The following is a 23,945-nucleotide window of genomic DNA, read 5'->3' on the forward strand; positions in this document are numbered from 1 at the left end:
AAAAAAGAAAAAATAAATTATTTTCATAGAGTGACCAGGGTTGAGCTTAAGTTTGGTCAAGACAGCACACTGCAAAGCCCTGATCTGCCATGGCATTTTGCTTCTGGGCACTTGCTGTACTGAGTATTTCCCCAGGCAAAGGGTCACACGCCTTAGCAACGGGGCTGGAGTCTCACATCTGCCCAGTGACACATTTGAAAAGAGATCAGCTCCAAACAGGTCTCCCTGGTTCCTTGGGGGACATGGGGCTTCTCCCAGGTACTTGTAACCATCCTGTCCTATGTGGCATGGCTGTCCCACACCCTTCACTGTTGCTCCAGGTGAGGCCAGGGTGACTCTCTAGTCTTCACAGTAGCATTCTCTCCTGCTGCTATGGGCAAACCTCCCACTCTGTGATGGCTGTGCATGCTTCCTCGGCACTGACCAGTCTGCAGAACAGAACTGCCTTGAGCTCTCAGCCTGTGAAACAGACTTTAATGATGTCGTCTGTTCTGTTTTGTCAAAGCCCCCTCTCTTTGCTGCTGCTCCTCCTCTCACTCTTATTTCCCTTAGGGTGATTTTCTTGCCATTAAGCTTCTCAGTGAATGCTGAGGGGTTTCTCCTGGGTGGCCACCAAAAAACCCTCCAAGTCCAGCCCCAACCCCCTTCTGTAGGCCCCACGAGCCTTAGCTCCCTTGCCTTCTGTAGCTCTGGCCAGCGTGGATTATTGTTGTCTGCCTACAAGTGTGTCTTCCCCGAACTACAACCATGAGCTCCTGGAAAAGTGAGTCTTACTCAGTTCTATGTGTGGATCTGTGTCTCCTAGCGACTACGTGATATTGCCACTGGGGATAACTGATAGAGCTCCCAAACACAGCACCTACAAAATGAGGCTCCTGCTTTTCACCTCAAGCCTCTTCCTTCCCAAATATTCTTCCACTTGGTAAGTGAAAACCCTGTCCTCTAGTTGCTCAGGTCAAAAAATTGGGGACCATCTCTGATTCCTCTTATTTTCCTATAACACATATTTAGTTCAACGGCAAATCCTGTTAGCTCAGCCTTCAACATAGACACAGTATGTGAACACACTTCATAGCCTCCACTGCTTGGACTAGGTTTAGTCCAAGCCACCTCCGTTTCTTGCCTGCACAGTTTTCAGAGCCTCCTAAGAGGGACACAGCTTGCCTGCCTGTCTGTCGTCTGTAATCCATGCAGAAGGGGGCAGTGGGCTGAATGGAAGCCGCTGAAAACACACGTCCATGTCCCAACCCTCAGAATTTATGAACGTGATTTAATTCAGAAAAGGAGTCTTTGTAGATGAGATTACGCTAAAGTTCCAGAGATCGATTATCATGGTGGGCGCTAATCTCAATGACAAGTGTTTTATGAGACACCCAGAGGGGAGACTTGGGGAGAAGAAAAGAAGACAGTGAAGACGGAGGCAGAGATGGGAGTGGCGCAGCCGCAAGAAAGGTCAAAGCCACCAGAAGGAATGAAGCGCTGTCCCCTAGTGTCTCCAGGAAAGGACTAGCTCTGCTAAGGTCTAGATTTCAGACTTCTGGCCTCAAGCACTGTCAGAGTATACATTCCTGTTGTTTTCAATCATCCAGTGTGTTGGAATTTGTTATGACGGCCATAGAAAACTAAATATAGCCCAAAGCACTCTTCAGGGTGTTACATCCTGTACGTCCCTCCAGCGTCCTCTGTCCCACCTTTGAAAGTACGTTTCCCGGCTTCCTAGAGAAAGCTGAGACAAGCCCTTCTTTAGGAGAGTCCAGTAAGCATCCTAGCTTCACAGTAAGGTGCTTCCTATCCCTTTCCAAAAGCAGCGCATCAGCAGCATCCTGAGAACCAGGAGTATCAGCTGTTCCAAAGAATCCCCAGGCCAAAAATGGCAGGTCAGAGAGTGGCAAGAACAACCGCAGATGTTTCAGAGGCAATGCTGTTGAATGAAGGACAGCAAGGGGAAGGACGGGGAGCATTAGTTTTGCCAGCAGGATGCCCCAGGGCCTCTGAGAACCTGCCCTTGAAGAAGGCAGTGATGGTTCACCCAGTGATTCTGCTTGGTGCATTCTCATACTGCTGCAGGGACACCTTAAAGATTTTCCCTCAGCCTCACATAGATCAGAGAGTTAAGAGAACAAGGACTTTCCCACTTGCCTGGTTCTCTCTGTTTACAGAGCCCTGAACTAGTTTTATTTGAACCTAACAACTACCCAGGAAAGGTGGTAGAACCATCCCCCTGTCCATTTTATTTTACTCTTACAGATGAGCAGACAGAAGTAGAAGAAAGTGACTTGCCTGAGGTTGCACCGTCTGTAAGAGGTCAAGCCAGAGCTCAATCCTGGTGTCTAGAGCCTTTCCATGTTTTTAAAAGCTCAAACATGCCTCGAACTTATTTCTTCAAGCCTATACAAGGCTTTGTTTTCTAATAGGAAAATACGACCAAATAGCTTGAGATACTCAGAGTCCGTCTGACATTTTGTTCTTGCTATTATCCTGGGCTGATTAAAAATTTAATATTAAAAAGGAAATGTCTTTATTAAGTCTACTTTTGACATTCCATAAGAAATCCTAAGTACTCTACTTGGAAAAGACAATATTGATTTTCACAGTCAATGAAACAGAACATATATATTCAGCCCAATCAGGAGATTTTTCACTGTGAATTTGATTGCAGTTTTGCTGGTCAATCTAGTAATGGATACATTCAGAAGGAAAGATTACAAGAGAATATCACCTACAAATCATGTGTAACTTTTAGAAAGGTATTCACAATCAGACTAGGTGTGGTGGCTCACACCTGTAATCCTAGCACTTTGGGAGGGCGAGGCAGGTGGATTACTTGAGGTCAAGAGTTCAAGACCAGCCTGACCGACATGGTGAAACCTTGTCGCTACTAAAAATACAAAAATTAGCCACTCGTGGTGGTGGGCACCTGTAATCCCAGCTGCTTGGTAAGCTGAGGTGGAGAATTGCTTGAACGTGGGAGGCAGAGTTTGCAGTGAGCTGAGATGGTGCCACTGCTCTCCAGCCTGGGCAACAGAGTGAGACTCCATCTCGAAAGAAAGAAGAAAGGAAGAAAGGAAGAAAGAAAGAAAGGAAGGAAGGAAGGAAGGAAGGAAGGAAGGAAGGAAGGAAGGAAGGAAGGAAGGAAAGAGAGAAAGACAGAGGGAGGGAGGGAGAGAGGGCAGGAGGGAGGGAAGTAAGGAAGGAAAGAAAGAAAGGTATATACAATCAAAGTTGCTCAAAGTTTTTGTCTTTGTTGTTAGCTTCCAAACGGGATGGAGGGAGGGAGGAGGGAGGGAGGGCAGGGAATTTACCTAATGAAATTCTTCTGTGTTCTGGTCTTAGTGCTTGGAGCCTATGTGCTTGTTGTGTTCGTGCAGTCATTTTATTTAATTTTCCCACATTCTACTTCATTGGTTATTTGTTTATTTATTTATTTTGCAGATAAAAAGAAACAGATACAAAGAGGTTAAATATCTTACCCAAAGTTACCCAGTTTACAAATGACCAAGAATGTTTTCTGCTTGGTTGGCTGGTTATTTTTTTGAGCAGAGTCTTGCTCTGTCTCCCAGGCTGGAGTGCAATAGCTTGATCTCGGCTCACTGCAACCTCTGCCTCAAAGGTTCAAGTGATTCTCCTGCCTCAGACTCCCAAGTAGCTGAGGCTATGGGTGCACACCACCACGCCTGGCTAATTTTTGTATTTTTAGTAAAGACAGGTTTGGCCAGGCTAGTCTCGCTCCTGACCTCAGGAGAGCTACCCACCTCCACCTCCCAAAGTACTGGGATTACAGGTGTGAGCCACCGCATCCAGCCAAGAATGATTTGAAATAAGCCACCATCACAGATTGCTTCCCCGCACCTTGGGTGCAGCATGGGTGTGCTATGGAACACTGGGAGAATGAGAATTTCTCCTGAGGATTCCCATGGAGATCTTTTACATAGAAAACATTTTTCTTCCACATATTGGGCAACCCGTCTTACTGAGTAAAACAGCAGCAGCTTCGGATCTTGAGTAATGTCTGTGAGAAGGGAAAGTGTGACAGCTTCCTTAACATCATTACCAGCAGAGTTCTTAATTAACCTGCCAATAAAGTCGATAATGGAGATCCCTGTTGTTTTAGAAATGAAGCCTATTTGATTACTTCTTCCTCCAGGATGTTCTGACCATTTGCACTCCTGGAGGTTTAGTTCAGAATTCCAAGACTGCCTTCTAGCCCACTGTACTTTTAAAATGGGTCTTTCTAGTCCTTCTATAGCTTACCCAAACTACAAGCACGAACTCCTGGAAAACTGAGTCATTCACTCCTGTGTGTAGATTTGTGTCTCCTACCGACTGCATGAAGTTTCCACGTGGGATAACTAACTGATAGAGCTCCCAAACATAGCACCTATGAAATGAGGCTCCTGCTTTTCACCTCGAGCTTCTTCCTTCCCAAATGTTTCTCAACCTCAATAACCATTGTGACAATTTTAAGGCATACAAAAATATGTTAATTTTTCAGATTAGTAAACAGAGACTCAGAATTTAAGCACTATGCATAGAATTACAAAAACAGTAAAGACAGTCTGAGCACCTTGCACAGACTTGCACAAATGATGGAGAGTAGAGGCGGGACTTGAACTGATGTCTTTGACCTCCGTTCTGGTCTTCTTTCCTGTTCTTATCCACCAAATGCCTTGGGCTCCCAGCTGTGAAGGAGGCTATCGGAATGCAGCTGCAGTGTTCTCCAGACACCATATCTAGCTTTCCAAGAAGAAACTGAGGGGGAGCAAACATCTACGGTGCCAAGGTTAGTGCAAGATCTTGCTACATATCCACACCCTTATCGTTCTTGAAACTTTCTTTACTCATAGCCAAGTTAAATGACTCTAAAGCTATTGGATGATTTTTTTCTCTATAAATGTTCAACAGAAAGACATCCTGGCTTTTCATTAGATGGTATCCAGGACCTTGGGAACACAGAGTACTGTCTCATACTTTCCTACTCGCGACGGATTTGCTCCTTTCTATGTATCTGTCTATTAGGCCTATTTTATCAACGAGAATCACGAAGCTAAGGACTAAGAGCTCCGTCTCCACATGGAAAAGTAGCTTTCTCATCAAATGGTAAATGCTTTCTCTCAAAGGTTGAATAGTACAGCACTTAAAAAAGACTTCCAGCTGGTTACATTTCAGGGGCTGCAAAAAGGCTGCTCCCAGAATATCTACTGGCTGGAAACCGTGTTGTATTTTTGTTTGATATTGAATTGGAAACATTTTCTCTTGTGCTCTATTCCTGCCCCTTGAAACTGGGTCCTATGGACATGGCTCGCAAGTATGAATGCCTTGGCGGCACCCAGAGCTGCCATAAAGGCTGCAGGCGCTCTCAGCCCTCGTTATCACGACCATGCTGAGAGGGTCTCCCGCTCAGACCCACGCCTGAGGACGTGCGCACAGGAACAAAGGCTGTTTTCCGACACTATTTTGCTGTCACAAACTCTTTCCCAAGAAGAGGTTGTGAAAATGGGCAAGAGCAGGCCCTCTAGAGCAGGGGAAGCGGGCTCAAGTCTCTCTTTAATATCTCTTAGGATTTGTCACTTCCTACCACCCAGCCTGCTGCAACCTCTCCTGGTCTCCGTCACGTGTCTTCTCTTGACTGCCACCCTGACTACTCCAGGATCCTTTTCTCCCTCTCCTCCTCTCTCCCCTGCCACCCCCGGCTCCTCCTCCTTTACCACCCCCTCCCCTTCTTTCTCCTCCCGCTCTTTCTCCTTCTCCTCATTCTCCTTCCTCTTCTCCCTGTTCTCCTTCTCCTCCTCTTCCTTCTCCCTCTCTGTCTTCTCCTCCTCCTTCCCCTCCACCTCCTTCCTTTTCTCCCTCCCCTCCTCCTTCTCCTCCACTTACTCCTCCTTCTCCCTCTTCTCCTCCTTCTTCTCCTCCTTCACTTCTTTTTCTTCTCCCTCTTCTCTTTCTCCTTCTCTGTCTCCCCTTCTCTCTCCCTCTCCTCCTCTTCTTCCTTCTTCCTTCCCTTCCACCTTCTCTTATTTTTCTGATGTTAGACTTTGTCATGCTTTTAATCTCTGCTTTTAAAATCTCTGCTTTTCTAAATCTCCTCTACTCAAAAATGATTGAAGTAGTTTTTCAGGAGTGCTCTGTTCCATCCCAAATACAGCTTCTTCTCACCAGTGTCTTTCATTCAAAAGGTAAAACAAGCAGAAACGTTCTGTTGTACAGTTTTGCTATTAGATCTCTTTGCTGACTCATTTGTCCCTGTGTATCTGAGCCTAACTTGGGCAGTAACCATAGTTATGTGTTCATCTGTGGAGATGACTCCAAAATCTGAATGTTTTACCCTGACCTCCGGTGTCAGCTTCAATATAGAATGTTAAGCCACCTCCCGAATATTTTGAATTCTGTGTCATGCTTCCACCATTCACCGTCATTGGGGAAATAGTGGTAGTCGTACATTTCATAAGAATTCCAAGCAACCAAGCAGGGATTACCTGACTCTGATAGCAAACCAAGAGTGGTGGCATCCAGTCCAGAAAGAAGAGCTAACCATTTCTGGAGAAGGACAAAGATCTCAAATCACTTTCTCTAGGGCTTGTCACGAACTCAAATCTACCCCACACTGGTATCCACGGTTAAGGGATTTGACTTAGCTGGGGCCAGGTGATTGAGTGGCAGCAGCTCTCAGTATTAGAAAGATACCAGCATGATACATGAAGGTGGGAATCTAAATGAGGCAGAGAAAGCCAGAAGCAAGGGGCAGCTCTGGGAAAAAAGGCAGCAAGAACTTGACAAAATGTCCATTGAAGTAAACTTGGTCTCAGAAATGACTTCTAGAGCCAGTGCTGACCTGCAATAGGAACATCAAACTGGTGAACGGGTCCCTCAAAGTGTCAATGAGGTGTAGGGCTGCATGTTGGGCCATGAGACTAGCTGACTATGGCAAAGCCTCCTCACTTGAAAGAAGCTCCTGGAGAGCTTTAGCTTTGTGTTCTCAGTCGTACGGAAAGTAGGCAGGGCTGAGTCTGAGAGGCAGGACTGTCGTGCCTTTGACCAGGGAAGGCAGGGACAGGGTTCAAAGTGCGCAATGGCTGACGGAAGTCCCGCCCACTCGAACAGGACATTTTTCTCCAGTACTCTTCCCACATTGCTAAGTCTCTCCTGCTATCTTCTCAGACATCTCATCTGAAAGCTTTGCTAGATTCGACTTTTCTCACCTTTCACTTTGTCTTATCTATGCCATGATTAAGTCCTAGTTACACCTGTATTTGATCATTAGTGACATTTTCATTATTTTCTGCCATGTTGGTTAAGCAGCTCCCATGTCAATGAATCCATTAGCCACTTAACAATTCTCAATCTCTCCAGTTTCTCCCCAGTCCATCCTGTGTGGCATCAGAATTTTTAAAAAATCTAAAAATCTCTATTTTTTAATCATATCATTTCCCTCTTTCACAATTCTCAAGGACCTGGCATTATCAACAGGTTGAATAAAGTCTAAATCCTCTAATTCAGCATGGAACTATTTCATGATCTGGTGCCAGTCCATTTATTTCTCACCTTACCTCTTACTCAGTCTTAACCCAATTGTCTCCAGAGGCAAGCCCACCTCCTGTACTGACTCCTGCTCACTTTCATCTTGCAGCCTCTGCCCATGTTGCTCCCGTTGCTGGGACGGCATTTCCCACGTGTCCCCTCCCTCACTGCCTCTCCTGCCAACCTGGCCTCACTTGTTAAAATCTACTCAATTATAAAAAAGAGCTAATGCATGCTGAGCTTAAAACCTAGGTGATGGGTTGATAGGTGCAGCCACACACCACAGCCCATGATTACCTATGTACAAACCTGCACATCCTGCACGTGTACCCTGGAATTAAAAAATAAAAAACAAAAATAAAAAATAAAATCCCGTTCAACTCTTCTCTCAACTTCCTTTGACTCTCAGCCGTCAAGAAATTTTTCTAGTATTTACCACCTATTCCACTATTTTGGTACATATATATATGTATGTATATATAGCTGCTCTTCTAGTTAGTTAGTTTTAAATGTTTTTCTTGCTACATTCTAGTAGGTAAGTACCACTGGGGATACTACCTCGGGTTTATTGATTTTTACCAGAGCGCCTAGCTCCCTGGTAGGTGTATAACTTTTTTCAATAAATAAATGTTTTTCTTTTTAACACTGAGGTCTGCAAACTGTCATGGCTGCTATTCCATTGAATGCATTCAACACAGTGACCAGTTGTACTTTTCTGTTACATAGAACCTCCTTTGAGCTGCATTGCCTCTGGTGGGAATGGGTTGCTATGGATTCGTTTACACTCATTCATGAGGTTTCCCCTGTGACCAATGCAGTGGACTTGCATGATAGCCTCCCAAGGTCATAACTTCTGAAAAGGTTTTGCTTCTATAGAGCTAGCTGAACATAATGGACTTTGAACCCACAGCCTTAGCCTCTTTAACAAAAGGCATTAACCATCAGAGGGACATGGGTCCTGATTGACTTCAGTTTGGATCAGTTCTTTGCATTGTAAATGATTCCAATTTCAGACATGCCCACAGATATACTCATTATGGGAGGCGCCCTTCTCTCCTCCTACACCATCCCTGCATTATTATACTCCACTGAGCCTCAACCCTCCCAGAGACGCTTGCAGGTATAGGACTAAGGCTGGGCCATGAACACCCAATGGCAGCAAAATCTTTGAGGAAGGGAAAGAATAACGTTTTTTTCCTCTGTTTTAGTTTTGATAAAATTAAGCAGTTAGACAAATAGAAATGACTGCCAAATATAACCTTTTTACTGATAAAATCTTTTTGAAAATGTATGATTTATTTATATACGGGAGGCTGGTCTTCTTCTTTTGAGACAGTCTCGCTCTGTCACCCAGGCTAGTGTGCAGTGGTGTGATCTCTGCTCACTGCAACCTCCACCTCCCAGGTTCAAGCGATTCTCCTGCCACAAGTTCACATCACCACTTGCCAGGCTAATTTCTTGTACTTTTGGTAGAGACTGGGTTTCGCCATGTTGTCCAGGCTGGTCTCAAACTCCTGACCTCAGATGAGCCACCCACCTCAGCCTCCCAAGGCGCTGGGATGAGAGATGCGGGCCACCGCACTCAGCATAGGCAGACTTTCATGCCTGGTAAGTGCCAGGATTATACTGGACTAGCGTAGCCCTTAGTCCTGAGCCCCATCTAACGCCCTGCTAGCGCAGAGGCCATCCTTGGAGGTGAACTGTGGAATATGGGAGGCGATGAAGCAAGGAAGGCAGTTCCTTTTTCCCAAATTTCCCAATCAGATTAGCCACTCCACCTTCCTATGGCAGAGGAAGTGAAAGAGCAGGAATGTTATACTCCCTAAGCTTTCCTACCTGTGAGGAAACATCGGATGTGGGAAGGAACCCCACACGCCATAACAAGGGATACCCTGTGCCAGTCCTGAACTGAAAGTTCCCACCCATCTTATCTCCACTGAAGTTCAGAACACTTCCAAGTTCCTTTTTTTCTCATCTCTCCAGCAATTTGTTATTCACCTAATCAGGATCAGTTTAGGACTATATTCAATTTAGGACTGGAAGTTTCAGAAGAATATATATGTGCTAGATTCAGAAATGGGAACTGAATAAAAAACATGAGTAATTCAACAGCTCCATTCCAACTTCTGGAAGGAACCTTATGCAAACATGACAATGGCTCAGTGAGGTCACTTGGAGTGGGAGCCGCACAGCAGAACCGCACACGTGTGAGAAGCAGCTGGAGGTCTGGGATCACTAATTCTGAGGGGCTGGTGCTATGGCAACCTGCTATGTCTGCTCCAGGCTGTGGCTTGGAATTTTCTTTTCTTTTTTTTCTTTCTTTCTTTTTTTTCCAACACGGGATCTTACTATGTCACCCAGGCTGGCTCTATCATAGCTCACTGCAGCCTTGACCTTCTAGGCTCAGGTAGTCTTCCCACCTAAGACTCCTGAGTAGCTGGGACTGCAGGTGTGCACCACCATGCCTGGCTAGTTTTTAAATTGTTTTTGTGTGTGGTGTAGAGATGGGGATCTCACTATGTCACCTGAACTGGTCTCCAACTCCTGGCCTCAAATGATCCTCCCACCTCAGTTTCTCAAAGTGCTGAAATTACAAGTGTGAGCTACTGCACTCGACCTCACTGAAGCCTTGAACTCCAGGGCTCAATCTTGCCACCACAGTGAGCTGTGTAGCTGGGAGGCATACCACCATGCCCAGCTAGTTTTTTGTTTGTTTGTTTTTGGGATAGAGTTTCTCTGCTGTTGCCCATGCTGGAGTGCAATGGCACAGTCTCAGCTCACTGCAGCCTCTACCTCCCAGGTTCAGGTGATTATCCCACCTCAGCCTCCCAAGTAGCTGGGATTACAGACACCTGCCACCACGCTCGGCTAATTTTTTTGTATTTATGGTAGAGATGGGGTTTCACCATGTTAGCCAGGCTGGTTTTGAACTCAAATTTTTTTAGAGACAGGATCCCCTTGCCTCAAGCAATCCTCCCACCTTAACCTCCCAAGGTGGTAGGATTGTAGGCATAAGCCATGTACCTGGCCTAAGAAAGGATATTAAATTGATCTAAAGACCAAACCTTCATAAATGAATTGCAAAAAGCAGGAAATAGAGCACCCATTTATTTCTTATCAAATCTGTATTTTTGTTTTCAGTTGTCTGTGTGTCTATATGTTCTGGGACCATTGTGCAGCTGTCTTCTCTTAGAGATCCAGACCCTTCTAAGTGTCAGTCACTGTGCTGGGACTTATCAATATAACTCATTTAATCCTCACAAGAAAATTTTTGAAATACAAAGACAACAATTCCCAAGATAGCAACATTAAAGAATTCCCTCCAGGTCACAGAGCCAATATGCGTTTGAGCTAGGATTTCAGGCAAGCTCTTACTGGTTCCCAAACCCATTTTTCCCCACTATGCTAGACCCCAAGATCCAGAGTCCACCAGAAAGAGGTTGACCTTTTGAGTCCCACTTGCTGTCAATGCAATGAATGACCCAGGGTGCGTTGCTGCCTGTTCCAGTCCTGTGTCCTTATCTGTAAAGTGTCTGCCACTCTGGGCTGTTGCAAAGATCAAAGGAAAACCCTTGTGGGGAAGCATCATGTTGACAGTAAGGAAGCCCAGGAGGGAGCAGGACTCTGCTCCAGGAGACGGAGTCTGCAGGGCTCTGACCTGTGCTCCCTGCACGGCCCTGTCCCCTCACTCCTATTTGTTCCCAGTTCCTTCCAGCTCCTCGGTTCTCTCTCTTCCTCCCCTCAGTGTTGGCCGGGCAGGTGGATACAGAAGTTTGACATAGGCTTGACCTGTGGAGGCAGCGCACGAAGACAAAGACCCGGTGTAAGCAAACGATTTCACTTTTCTTTAGAACGTCGGCGATGTGGATGGAAAGAGGTCAGTGAAGGAAATAACTCAAAGAGATAAGACATCCCGGTTGATGAATTCACGCCTGTCGTGTGGATAAATCAAACACAAAACCCCTCCAGACTTCGGTGTTGGTAAAGTTAATCCTGCGCTCACCTTTCTTTTGCTTTGTGGATGCATTTCCGTGGCTTAATTCCTTTTCCAGTTGATTCTCTAATAACATCTTTCTGATCCTAAAAGCCCAGGAGAAAAATGATTCTCTTCAAAGGGGAAAAAAAGTCACGTGCAATAAGAAGTATAAAATGCCAAGAAATCCAACAGCCAAGTGCCTACCAAAAAGCTCCAGGAAATAAGCGTTATCCGGGGAGACTGGCGACACCCCGAGAGGACGTCAAGGCACCGAATATGATACAACAGGGCTGTAGTTCCCAGCAGGATGGGCTAAAGTGCAAAGACAAGGCTACGGCTTGAAAACCTTGAAGTGGGAAAGCTCTTAAATACCCGAGGTGGACTCTCCCGCCTAGTTGGTGGGACGAGGGCTGTGAGCCCATAACAAACTGGTGTTTCAATTTATAAAATGAAACATTTCTCACTGTACAATCTGTGTGATACTCCTTGCACACCTGAGTTTGAGAACTGAAAACGAACAGAGACACTCACAATTACTTTAATATAGAAATTAGTCTATATGAAAATAGTTGCCTTTCCAATATGAAAAGAGCAAATATCTTTACATTAATAAAGGGTAGGATAGAACTAAATTGCTTTAAGACTGAAAATCTCGCATATGATTTATAAGCAAAGCAGGCACTGAGGGCAGCTGTTGAACTTTCTTCCGTGATGTGTAGGTTTTTTATTTGTTTAGCATGGACAATTTTGCCAAGGAAATTGGTTTACTTGGTGCTTTCTAACCCCAGACTGAGGCAGCATAATGGGCTAAAAAGGCCTCTGGGAGGCAGAAAAGAGACCTGGGCTCAATGAGAAGCTCCGGCTGAAGGGCCTTTTTCAGACACTGGAGTCACATTTCCCCATCAGCACTTAAGAAGCTTGCATTAATGCACTCTCAAGCAACTGCACCTTGAGGGAGGCTGAGGGTGGGGGCCGTGCCAGTGCAAGGAAAATGTCATCGCTGGCATTGTTTAGAATGACCTCTGCATGGGAAATAAAAAGCAGACTGTTATTCCTTTTTGCTGTTGTTGTTTTTAGTTCTTTTCAGATAACCCACCCCCTTATTGTCCACACCGTAGGTAGGAAGCTCAGACCACTCTCTCCATCCCAACTTTGTTCCCCTTGCACCCTGGGGAATCTAAAATCCGGCTTTTCTTTTTCTCACACACATCTAAAGGCATCTTCCATTCTTCCCCTGTTACTTCTCTGTAGGGGTGGGAATAATAACAAACTAGGACTGCATCGGGTTACCAGGAAGGAGATGATCTTGCAAATTGGTGGGGGAAACACAGGATGAGCCCGCCAAATTGTGAGTGTCACTGGAGGATGTAAAATACTGGATGACTTTGATGATGGGAAGACATGGCTTGATGCGAACTCTAACTGCCAGCCCAGCAGAGGGAGTGACAGCTGATCCATTAGGCCTTCTACTTTCTAGGCATGTTTGGCCCCCTGTGGCTTATTCAGAATCTGGCTTGAAGTATTAATTTGCAACCTGCTAAGAGCCTTGTGGACTTGGATAAATACAGATAAATACCAGTCAGCTCATTTTAAAATGCTCTTTCCCTTGCTTTGTTGATTTCCTTCCAATGGGTATAGCATTTCAAAGGGCTCTGAAGTTGCCGTTTTCATTCCTTATGCATGACTTTTATTAGCCCTGCTAGCCAGGAAAGCCCCTGGAGGCTGAGAAGCAGCGACTTGAATTTTAGCTACAGAGGCTTCAGAGAATGAGGTGTGATGTGTCCAAGGACACAAACCCTCGTGTCAGCCGCAACCCCCACTCATCGTTGCTCTGACCCACCCTAGAGCTTAGAAACTATATGTTTAAGGTCCACTGTTTACAGTGAGGAACAACAAGAAGGATTGAAAAGGGGGTAGGAAAAATCAAAACGCACTGCCAGCACTCTGACCTCCCTTCCAGCCATTCTTCTCTGCTTCCCTTTGAATCTTTTGGATATTTCCACACTTTTAGTTTGGGAGTCTCACTCACCTCCCAGGTAAGCCTAACTCATCTCTCCATTGTTCGATCCAAAGTTCTCACCTTTTTTATTTTCCCCTCATTCCTGAAGTTAACTTCCCTTTAGCCATCTACCATCTCAGGGTCATACGAAGATTTCAAATCCCCTTGACATCCCTCAGCAGTGACCTCAGAGCCCAAGGCAAACTCACCGACTGGAGAGGTTAGAGGGTGATGTGGGGGATGTGAATGAGGGGGAATGAAGAACGGAGGATGGAAAACAAAGGGAACCACTTTGGAGACACTTGGCTCTTATCTAGAAAAGAAGGATGACCTAGAGCGGAGGCTTGGAGCACCAGGAAATTTCATGGGCTTAGGCAGAGCAAAGACTTTCTGTGTTCTCCAGGCTGATGTGGTTTGGAAAACCAGCAGTTCTCTGGGGAAAGTTTCTACAGGCAAAGACTCTTTAAACAGGGTAGCATCCAAATTGAATAATTTTTTATTCAACTTCTACGATGTGCAGGGCCCCATGCAGGGCACCATGTTGAACACCGCAGACAAGGTCACTATTCTCATGGAGCTTACATTTCAGTGCAGAAAACGGACGATTTGTCAAGCAACTACAAATGTGACACACGTTACCAAACAGAAGATACAAAAGGCTGTCGGAGCATCTAATGTTGGAAGAACATCTTGACTTGATCAGAAAAACAGAAATGAGCTTCAGAATGTCCCACCAGTGAAAGCATGGGTCCAATAACAAAGTATTTGAACATCAGCACATCATACACTCTAACGCTGCCAGAGGCCAGGATGACTTTGACTAACAGGTGGCCCCTTCTGCATTGACCTTGTTCACATTCAAGGTGTCACTTTCATGGTCTGCAAATTCTACCTAGGATGCCTTGGCCTGAAACTAGTATGTCCCCACTCCCAAGATGTACTTGCATCTGATTCATCTTAGAGTAATATCCTCCCAAGGATAGAGGCTGCAGGGAACCAACCATCTACAAATGATTTTTTTAAATCAGTATTAACAATGCTTGCAGTGTTATTATTTTTGAACTAAGTGCTCCATTACTCTAAATAGATTGTTCAGAGAAGACAGTGATAACGCTGTCGACTATTCTTTTCACAGAATCACAGGCTGTCAGAGCTCAAGGGGTCTTTAGGAAGGATTTCACCTAATGGTTCTGACCTGGGTCAGGGTTTCTTCATCACAGTGCCTGCCAAAGCTTGTTCAAAGTTCATACCCTGCCTGTGCTGCACCCAGATTCTGATACGTTTGGGTTGGAGTTGATGCAGGAGGCTCGCATGCTATTTAGAATATGATCCTCCAGAGATTCCAGTGCATTTTGTGAAGTTTCCTCCACCCCATGCACCCTGTCCTTCAGGGAAAATCATTGATCTAATCCAGCTCCTCATTTTACAGACTGCCCAGAATCAGAGGCTAAGTGACAATGACGCACTCTATTTAGTAGTAAAGCTGGAACCAGCAGGCAAGTTCATCCTCTTTTTATTGCCTTTCCATGCTGTTGCTTCAGAAGGCAGGTCTAGCCTTGCGGGCAGGCAAGGAAAAGCCATAATTAGAGGGCACTGCCCAGAGGGTCCCAGTGCCTCAGCACTGGCCTTTTGTCATGAGTGAAAGACCCAACGCACATCCATTACTGTCACTGGGTCCTGGCAGGGTCTCCCTGCTGCAGGCGCCCCGCAGGCTCTGCTGCAAGCTTGCCGTGTCCTGAGACTGTTGTTGCTGACACGTCTGCCCCTGCCAGGCCTACCTGCCGGCTGGTGATCCTCATTACACAGCCAATGCAGAGCATGTTTCAGTTTCCAGGAGTGGGCAAAGGACCCTCAGGGAGCCTCTACCTCTGTGTTAGGGGCCCTTCCGTGCTAGAAACCCAAACTAGACACTAGACAGGCCCTCACTTGGGCACCGTCTTGCCAGGTCTGGCTGTGTAAGCAGGTGGCGGCCATGGGAGAAAGACCCAGCCATGCCAGGGATGGGGTTGCTAACTTTAATGGATCCCCTTTCTTTTGACCTGGCTTCAGAAGAAAAATGTTGTAGGTTGCATAAGGGCCAGGAACAGGCAGAGAAGACTTGGGGACACTGTCATTATTCTCAGCTCAGTGCACCCACTTAAAAACTAGGTATTTTAAAGAAGAAGATGTTTACCCACAGGAGGAAGAAGTCTTAAATATGCAAATTTTTCAAAATAGGTGCTTTTCTGGTAATTTCTTGTGAGTACAACCCATCCATTCCACCTTCAGCAGGGTGCGGGGTCACTAGAGACCTGGAGGGCAGATTTGCGAATGCATCCCATGGGGTTCCCTGGCAGACAAAGAGCCTGTTTGAGTTCTCTGTAAACCCAAGTTAAAGCGAAATCCAGAAGAGAAAGAGGCTAGGAACACAGAGAGGAAGGCGAGAGGGGCTGGGGACAAACTTTGATCTATTTTGCAAAATTTGCCTCAGGCACTCCAGTGAAATTATTTCAAAAATCCTACCCTGGTCTCCTATGGAAACAGGAGTTGGTCAGTTAACTGTAGCCCAGAAACCAAATCTTGCTCACCGACATTTTTTGTAGGCTAAGAAAGGCTTTTTCATTTTTAAAAGGTTGAAAAATATTAATAGAAAAATAATGTTTGTGGCATGTGAAAATATGAAATCCAGATGTCCGTCTTCATAAATAAAGTTGCATGGAGCACAGCTAGCTCAGCTATTTATGTGCTGAATATGGCTGCTTTCCTGCTGCTCAAGCAGGACTGAGCAGTCACAAGGACCCACCCAGCCTGGTATCTTTACTATCCAGCCCTTTAGAGTCAAAAGTTTTCTGGCCCTGTAGTTGGGGTTGTAGTGAAGAGGAAAGTCATAACAGGAGGAGGCTTTTCTCCATTGCCTGAGGTCCGCGTTAAGGAGGAAGCTTCCCTGGTAGAACACTCATACCTACAACTACTTATATGATTTCTTCTCATCAATATCACCCTTTGTTCTGCCTGCTCCACCCACTGGTGGGAGGTGGTCAGTTTTTCCTACTGAAAGAAAAGAGGGAGAGAGGCAGTTCTAATGCCCACAACTACAGGAAGATTAGGCACTTAGTCAGAACAGCCGGAAACAGCTCAACCTTCACTTTGAGAAATTCTCTGCAGGCCAATGAATTTGAGGATTTTTAATATATTCTGAACATTCTATACAAAACAGGAGGACGAGCATGCGGCAGGTTGATTGGCCAGTTAATTTAGCGCTTTCTCCAGCTCTGACCTCCTCAGCAACCTCAATTCCCTAAAGATCAGCAACCCTCAGGATTGGTCCCTATCACATGTGATCTGGACTGCATCCCGCAAAGACAGTGAGCCCAGTTCTGGGAAAGAGGAGAGACGCACTTTGATTCTAACTCTCTACCTGCCTTTGAGAAATAGTGCTGTTCTTTGTAGAATGACAACTGGATACATTGTCTCATAAGAATCATATAAAGGGGCCGGGTGTGGTGGCTCACACCTGTAATCTCAGCCCTTTGGGAGGCTGAGGTGGGCAGGCCACCTGAGATCAGGAATTCGAGACCAGCCTGGCCAACACGACGAAACTCCGTCTCTACCGAAAATACAAAAATTAGCTGGGCGTGGTGGCAGGCGCCTGTAATCCCAGTTACTCCGGAGGCTGAGGCAGGAGAAATGCTTGAACCTTGCAGGCAGAGGTTGCAGTGATTCAAGATCATTCCACTGCACTCCAGCCTGGGTGACAGAGCAAGACTCTGTCTCAAAAGAAAAGAAAAGAAAAGAAAAGAAAAGAATCATATAAGGAAAGCATCACTAGTCTCATTTTACAAATGAGAAAGTTGGGAAGAGAGTCATCAATCTACTGCCCATTTACCTAATAAGTGATGAAATCTAAATGTATTCCACTCCAAAGAATGTGCTCTTTTTATGTTTTCTAAAAAAAATTGTTATCTCTCTGTTCCTCAGTTTCCCTACCTGCAAAATAAGGAGAACGCACTAAATTCACTTCAACATTCCACTAGCAAAATACATTTTGTTGATCTTAAGGCCCCTAAAAATTCTATTGAGTCACTTTGTAAAGCATCAAGGTGTATATATATATTTGAGACAGAGTCTTGCTCTGTTGCCAGGCACCAGGCTGTAGTGCAGTGGTGCAATCTCGGCTCACTGCAGTCTCCACCCCCTGGGTTCAAGCAATTCTCCTACCTCAGCCTCCTAAGTAGCAGGGACTACAGGTGCGTGCCACCACGCCCAGCTAATTTTTGTATTTTTTAGTAGAGAGGGGGCTTCACCATGTTGGCCAGGATGGTCTCAATCTCTTGACCTTATGATCCGCCCACCTCGGCCTCCCAAAGTGCTGGTATATGTTTTCTGCAGACTGAAAGAAATTCACATAAGTCCTGTGGAAATAGGAGGATGGACATCAGTCCTGCCTGTATGGAACTCAAGTCAGGTCTAGGCTGGATTTCTCCCTATATTTTGGGCTTGGATTTCAGATCATTCTTTTTTTTTTCTTTTTAATGGAGTGGAAAGAAGCATATTTGAAAGCAAGGTAAAAAGTTCATGAAAAAAAGAGATTTTTTCCAAATTTCTACTTCTCATTCTCATTAAATATAGGCTCCAGGCTGTATATTTACTTAACTTTCAATTGGGTATTATGCTAGGCAAGATTTGCACCCAGCAAAAAGTACTGGAGAGAAGGAAAGAAGGGTCAGAAAGGAACTAGGAAGCACAAGCCCCATACTCAGGGGGGAAGCGGACCTTGGAAAGTTGAGCCTACACTGGCTCATTCTTGTGAAGATACTCTCTTCATTTCAACACTTGTCTCACCCTTCCTTACCTTTCCATTGGAACAACTTTTAAAGTCAAAAAGACAATGTAAGTTACCATTTCTCTGGAGATAGGAACATTGGTGAATGGTCTCATACAAAGAAAAACATACAGGAAGCTTTAAGATACAACTTGGCCATGCAGACACAGAGGAGACCTTCATGATCCCCATCACGTGTCCTTCCTTGAGAGACAAGGAGCCTTTGTCAGCCAGCAGGCCGACAGCCATGTTTCTCATGTGAAGCAACAATTTCTGCAGTACCTGAGGCCTTTTCAGTCTTTCATACTCTCCCACCCATGCACACATTCCTCAATTTGTTTCTTTTTCTAAAAATCAGTCCCTCTTTCCAAGCACTTCCTTTCTGGGAATCAAATGCCCAGAAATGGCCAATATGGAAATAGCTCTTGACTGTGGACATGGCACATCCCCATCATGGCAGAAAGTTCTACTGGACAGAGGAGGACTCTAGATAAATGGGGCTGTCTTGTATCTTGCAATATTAAGAATATCATTAAAAAGCGATGCAGATAAGAATACCCATGTAGAGTCACACGCGGGGATTGTACTTTTCATTGTCTCTATCTTGGAAGAAGAAAATCATAGAATGTTTTAATATTACAGGAATAAATTCAATGTTTCATAGTCAGATAACTGCAGAGTATGAGCAGATGAATCTCACTCTATAATAACACCATCCAGTATGACTTTTTGCAATGATGGGGATGCCTGATGTCTGCGCTCAGGAGCTACTAAGCACTTCAAATGTGTCTAGTGAAAATTAGGGGGGCAACGGTAAGTGTATTTAATTTAAATTAATTCCTAACTGCGTGTGGCTAGTGGTAACTGTATTGAACAATACAGATCTAAAGGATACACACTAGACAAGTAAAGGCTAGGCACAAGATAAATGGCTAAAGCAAATTGAGTTAAGTAAATTCTGAACGTCAGTATATCCTGCTTGAGATCTAACAGGAAAATTCAAACAGTAAGAACAGCAGAGCTAGGAAATTCTGTTCTTTTTGAGGGCAAGCAACAGACCCTAATTGCTCTCATCCCCATTGATGGAGAAGGAGCAGTGAAAATAAAATATGCATTGGGCCTAAAATTATATTTTTGATATAACAGAAGAAACATATACTTTGTATCATCTAGTACAGGATACAAAAAAGTATTTTGAAAGCTGTTGCTTAAGTTCTCAATCTTGTTCAAGAACAGGAACACTTTACAAAAGGAAAGTTGAAAGATTAGCTGTTGAGACACAAGTTGTGATGAAAAAATAGCTGAGAATCAGAAAGAGATAAAAAAAGTTGTTAGATGAAATAAGAAAAGATTATAGACAATTGAAATGCAATCATAGAACTGCAGTCTGCTTTAGAAGTCGCCAAAGACCGAATCAATACAGTAAAAAAATCAAAGGAGTAATCTAGAGGAGTATTGAAGGCTCCACTTGACTATAGATAAAAAAGGTAAACAGATGCAGACAACCAGAGTTAAAATGAATTAATGGAACAAAAGCAATAATCAAATATATAACCAGAAGAAAACATTCATAACTATAACGTCAGATGCAAGGTACAGATTTAGAAAGGTCACTGGGGCCAGGAGCGGTGGCTCACGCCTGTAATCCCAGCACTTTGGGAGGCCGAGGCAGGAGGATCATGAGGTCAAGATATTGAAACCATCCTGGTCAACATGGTGAAACCCTGTCTCTATTAAAAATACAAAAAATTAGCTGGGCACGGTGGCGCATGCCTGTAATCCCAGCACTTTGGGAGGCCGAGGCAGGAGGATCATGAGGTCAAAATATTGAAACCATCCTGGTCAACATGGTGAAACCCCGTCTCTATTAAAAATACAAAAAATTAGCTGGGCACGGTGGCACGTGCCTGTAATCCCAGCTACTCAGGAGGCTGAGGCAGGAGAATTGCCTGAACCCAGGAGGCGGAGATTGTGGTGAGCCGAGATCGCACCATTGCACTCCAGCCTGGGTAACAAGAGCGAAACTCCGTCTCAAAAATAAAGAAAGTTCACTAAAAAGAAGTATAATGAGTGGGACAAGCCAATAGCCAGGTGTGTGTGTGTGTGTGTGTGTGTATGTGTGTGTTTAGATAGGGTCTCACTCTGTCACCCAGGCTGGAGTATAGTAGTCCTGTCATAGCTCACTGCAGCCTCAACATCCTGGGTTCAAGCAATCCTCCCACCTTAGCCTGCTGAGTATCTGGAACTACAGGCACTCACCACCATGCCTGGCTAATTTTTAAAACTTTTTTTCTAGAGACAGAGTCTTGCTATGATGCCCAGGCCAGTCTCAAACTCCAGACCTCAGGGGAGCCTCCTGCCTCAGCCTCCCAAAGTGCTGGGATTACAGGCATGAGCCAATGCGCCCAACCAAACCAGACATATCTTAACACAAGTTTTGCATTTCAGTAGTCAGTCAAATACTCCAAGAGTTTTCAGATGGACCTATCTCTTTTCTACCAAATCCAAAGAAAAATTAGAGGAAATATGACATAACAGCAGATGTCAGTATTTCCGTCAGGTGCCCCAATGCCATACTCAACACCCAGTGCCTACAGGTAAAGCACAGAGCTTGCTCTCATCTTCAATCTCTTACTGGATATAAAGAACAGAATCCTTTTTAAAATTATAAAGATACTTTTAAATAATAAAGTAAAAAGGTAGCTAAAATACGAGTATGTTTGAAAATGTGTTAATTTTTTTCTCAGTATTCAATATTCCATCAATAAGATCATTCTTTCTTATTAAAATAAGGACAGCATTGCCTCACCAGCATTTTTTTTCACAGACTATGCAAGTTAATCACATTTTGAACCCTTCATAAAACTACATTTTTCACAGTGTTCACAAATTGGTCTAAAATGGGCTATCATTTTTCATATTTATATCTTTTATGATGGCTAAAACTGTTAAACTTTTATGTAATGTGATAAAATTAGATCAGGAAATTCTTAAGGTCAAATCTTTCATTTTAAATCTTGCTTAGAATCTGCACTGTAATTTACACTGAGTAGGAACTTAACAACAATTTTAATACACCCTAAAACTTTCGCTTTCCAAGTAATGATGCACTGCATGACATTAGATGTTGTTTATTTTTAAGTATCGCTTTTCTGGAGAGTCTTCTGAATTTGTAAGTTCAAGTACAGCAGTTCCCTGGCAATAATAATCACTCAGCACTGGCTTAAACTATGTCCATGATTTTTCCCATTCTCTTTCATCTTACAGACCCCACCTCTTAAACCTCAGACCAAGGGAGTGAGCAGAGCCAGGTCTGGACAGTTCTTCCCAAGACCATTTATACAAATGCAACATGGGGAAGAACAAGTTCTCTTTCTGCTGGGGCTGTCCCCAGTCAGCTTCTCTTCTCATCCCCGTGAAGACAGGTTGCCTGTTGTGTGAGACAAGCCGAGCAGAGTAGTGATGAATAAAGGTTGGGAGAAGGTACAGGCCTAGTTTCCTGGGCCCTACCTGGAATTTCTTCTTCTCAATCCTGAAGTCTATTATCTTTTTGGTTCTGCTGAATTCTATAACTGCCACCTGCTACTAGAAGGTGCCTGATTAATTACAGAAACAAATAAAATTGAAAAAAGTATAGAGAAATGTAGATGTTCTGCTTATTGTTGGTCAGAAACAGGTGCCAATCATTATAAGTTGCCATTATAATCTCTTATCTTAAGCGGTTACTGCTAACCTTTTATATTGTTTTATAATTGTCTGTTTGTATACACTTAGCTCTTGGTAATCTATTTCTGTGTAACAAACTACTCCAAAACTGAGTAGCTTAACATGGCCATTTTATTCTATCTCACAATAAAATGGATAGGGAAATCAGGCAGGGCTTGCCAAGAGAATCCTTTGCTCCATGTGGGATCCATTGGCTCACTTGTGGAATTCAGCTGGTGGTGGGTCTATCTGGAAAGTTCAGTCAGTTTCATTCACACGTCTGCACTTAGTGGGGAATGCTGGGAGGCTGTGCTCTGCTGGGAGCCTCTTCCTTCTTATGCAGCTTCACAGTCCCTCTATGGTCTCTCCAACAGAGTGGTCAGACTCCTTATTTGCAGCCCAGAGTTCTGTCAAAGAAAGGCACTGGAAATTGCCAATCTATAAGGCCTGAAACTGGCACAATATCACATCTTCCATATTCTAGTGGTCAAACCCTCGAAAAGAGGGGACACGAATCCCATCTATTGGTGGGAGGAATGGCAAGGAATTTATGGCCATGTTTTGTCCACTGTACACAGTGCTTTGTGAGCATCTTGAGAGCAAGAAATGTGCCTTATTGATCTTTTCATCACCAGGTCAAAAATCCAGCCAGAAATACGAATATGAAAGATGGAGGACAGTCAGAATCTGGATTCTTGGATTTTTTAAATTATTATTTTAAAATCCATCTTGAGTTAACTTTTGTATAAGGTATAAGGAAGGGATCTAGTTTCAGTCTTCTGCATGTGACTAGCCAGTTTTCCCAACACTGTTTATTAAATAGAGAATCATTTCCCCGTTGCTTGTTTTTGTCAGGTTTGTCAAAGATCAGTGGTTGTAGATGTGTGGCATTATTTCTGAGGCCTCTGTTCTGTTCCATTGGTCTATATATCTGTTTTGGTACCAGTACCATGCTGTTTTGGTTACTGTAGCCTTGTAGTATAGTTTGAAGTCAGGTAGTATTATGCCTCCAGCTTTGTTCTATTTGCTTAGGATTGTCTTGGCTATATGGACCCTTTTTTGGTTCCATATGAAATTTAAAGTGTTTTTTTCTAATTGTGTGAAGAAAGCTAATGGTAGCTTGATGGGAATAGCATTGCATCTATAAATTACTTTGGGCGGTATGGCCTTTTCATGATATTGATTCTTCCGATCATGAGCATGGAATGTTTTTTCCATTTGTTTGGGTCCTCTCTTGTTTCTTAGAGCACTGATTTGCAGTTCTCCTTGAAGAGGTTCTTCTCATCCCTTGTAGGTATTTTATTCTCTTTGTAGCAATTGTGAATGAAAGTTTGCTCATGATTTGGCTCTCCATTATTGGTTTATAGGCATGCTTGTGATTTTTGCACATTGAACATTGATTTTGTATCCTGAGACTTTGCTAAAGTTGCTTATCAGCTTAAGGAGTTTTGGGGCTGAGATAATGGGGTTTTCTAAATATACAATCAAGTCATCTGCAAACAGAGATAATTTGACTTTCTCTCTTCCTATTTGAATATGCTTTACTTCTTTCTCTTCCCTGATTGCCCTGGCCAGAACTTCCAATACTACATTGACCAGGGGTGAGGAGAGAGGGCATCCTTGTCTTGTGCTGGTTTTCAAAGGGAATGATTCCAGCTTTTGCCCATTCAATATGATATTGGCTATGGGTTTGTAAAAAACAGCTCTTATTATTTTAAGATATGGTCCATCAATACCTAGTTTATTGAGTGCTTTTAGCATAAAGGAGTGTTGAATTTTCTTCAAAGGTTTTTTCTGCATCTATTGAGATAATCATGTGGTTTTTGTCATTGGTTCTGTTTATGTGATAGATTATGTTTATTGATTGCATGTGTTCAACTAGCCTTGCATCCCAGGGATGAAACCAATTTGATTGTGGTGGATAAGCTTTTTTTATATTGTTTGGAATA

This window comes from Callithrix jacchus, chromosome 13, assembly GCF_049354715.1.
Source record: "Callithrix jacchus isolate 240 chromosome 13, calJac240_pri, whole genome shotgun sequence".
Lineage (NCBI taxonomy): Eukaryota > Metazoa > Chordata > Mammalia > Primates > Cebidae > Callithrix > Callithrix jacchus.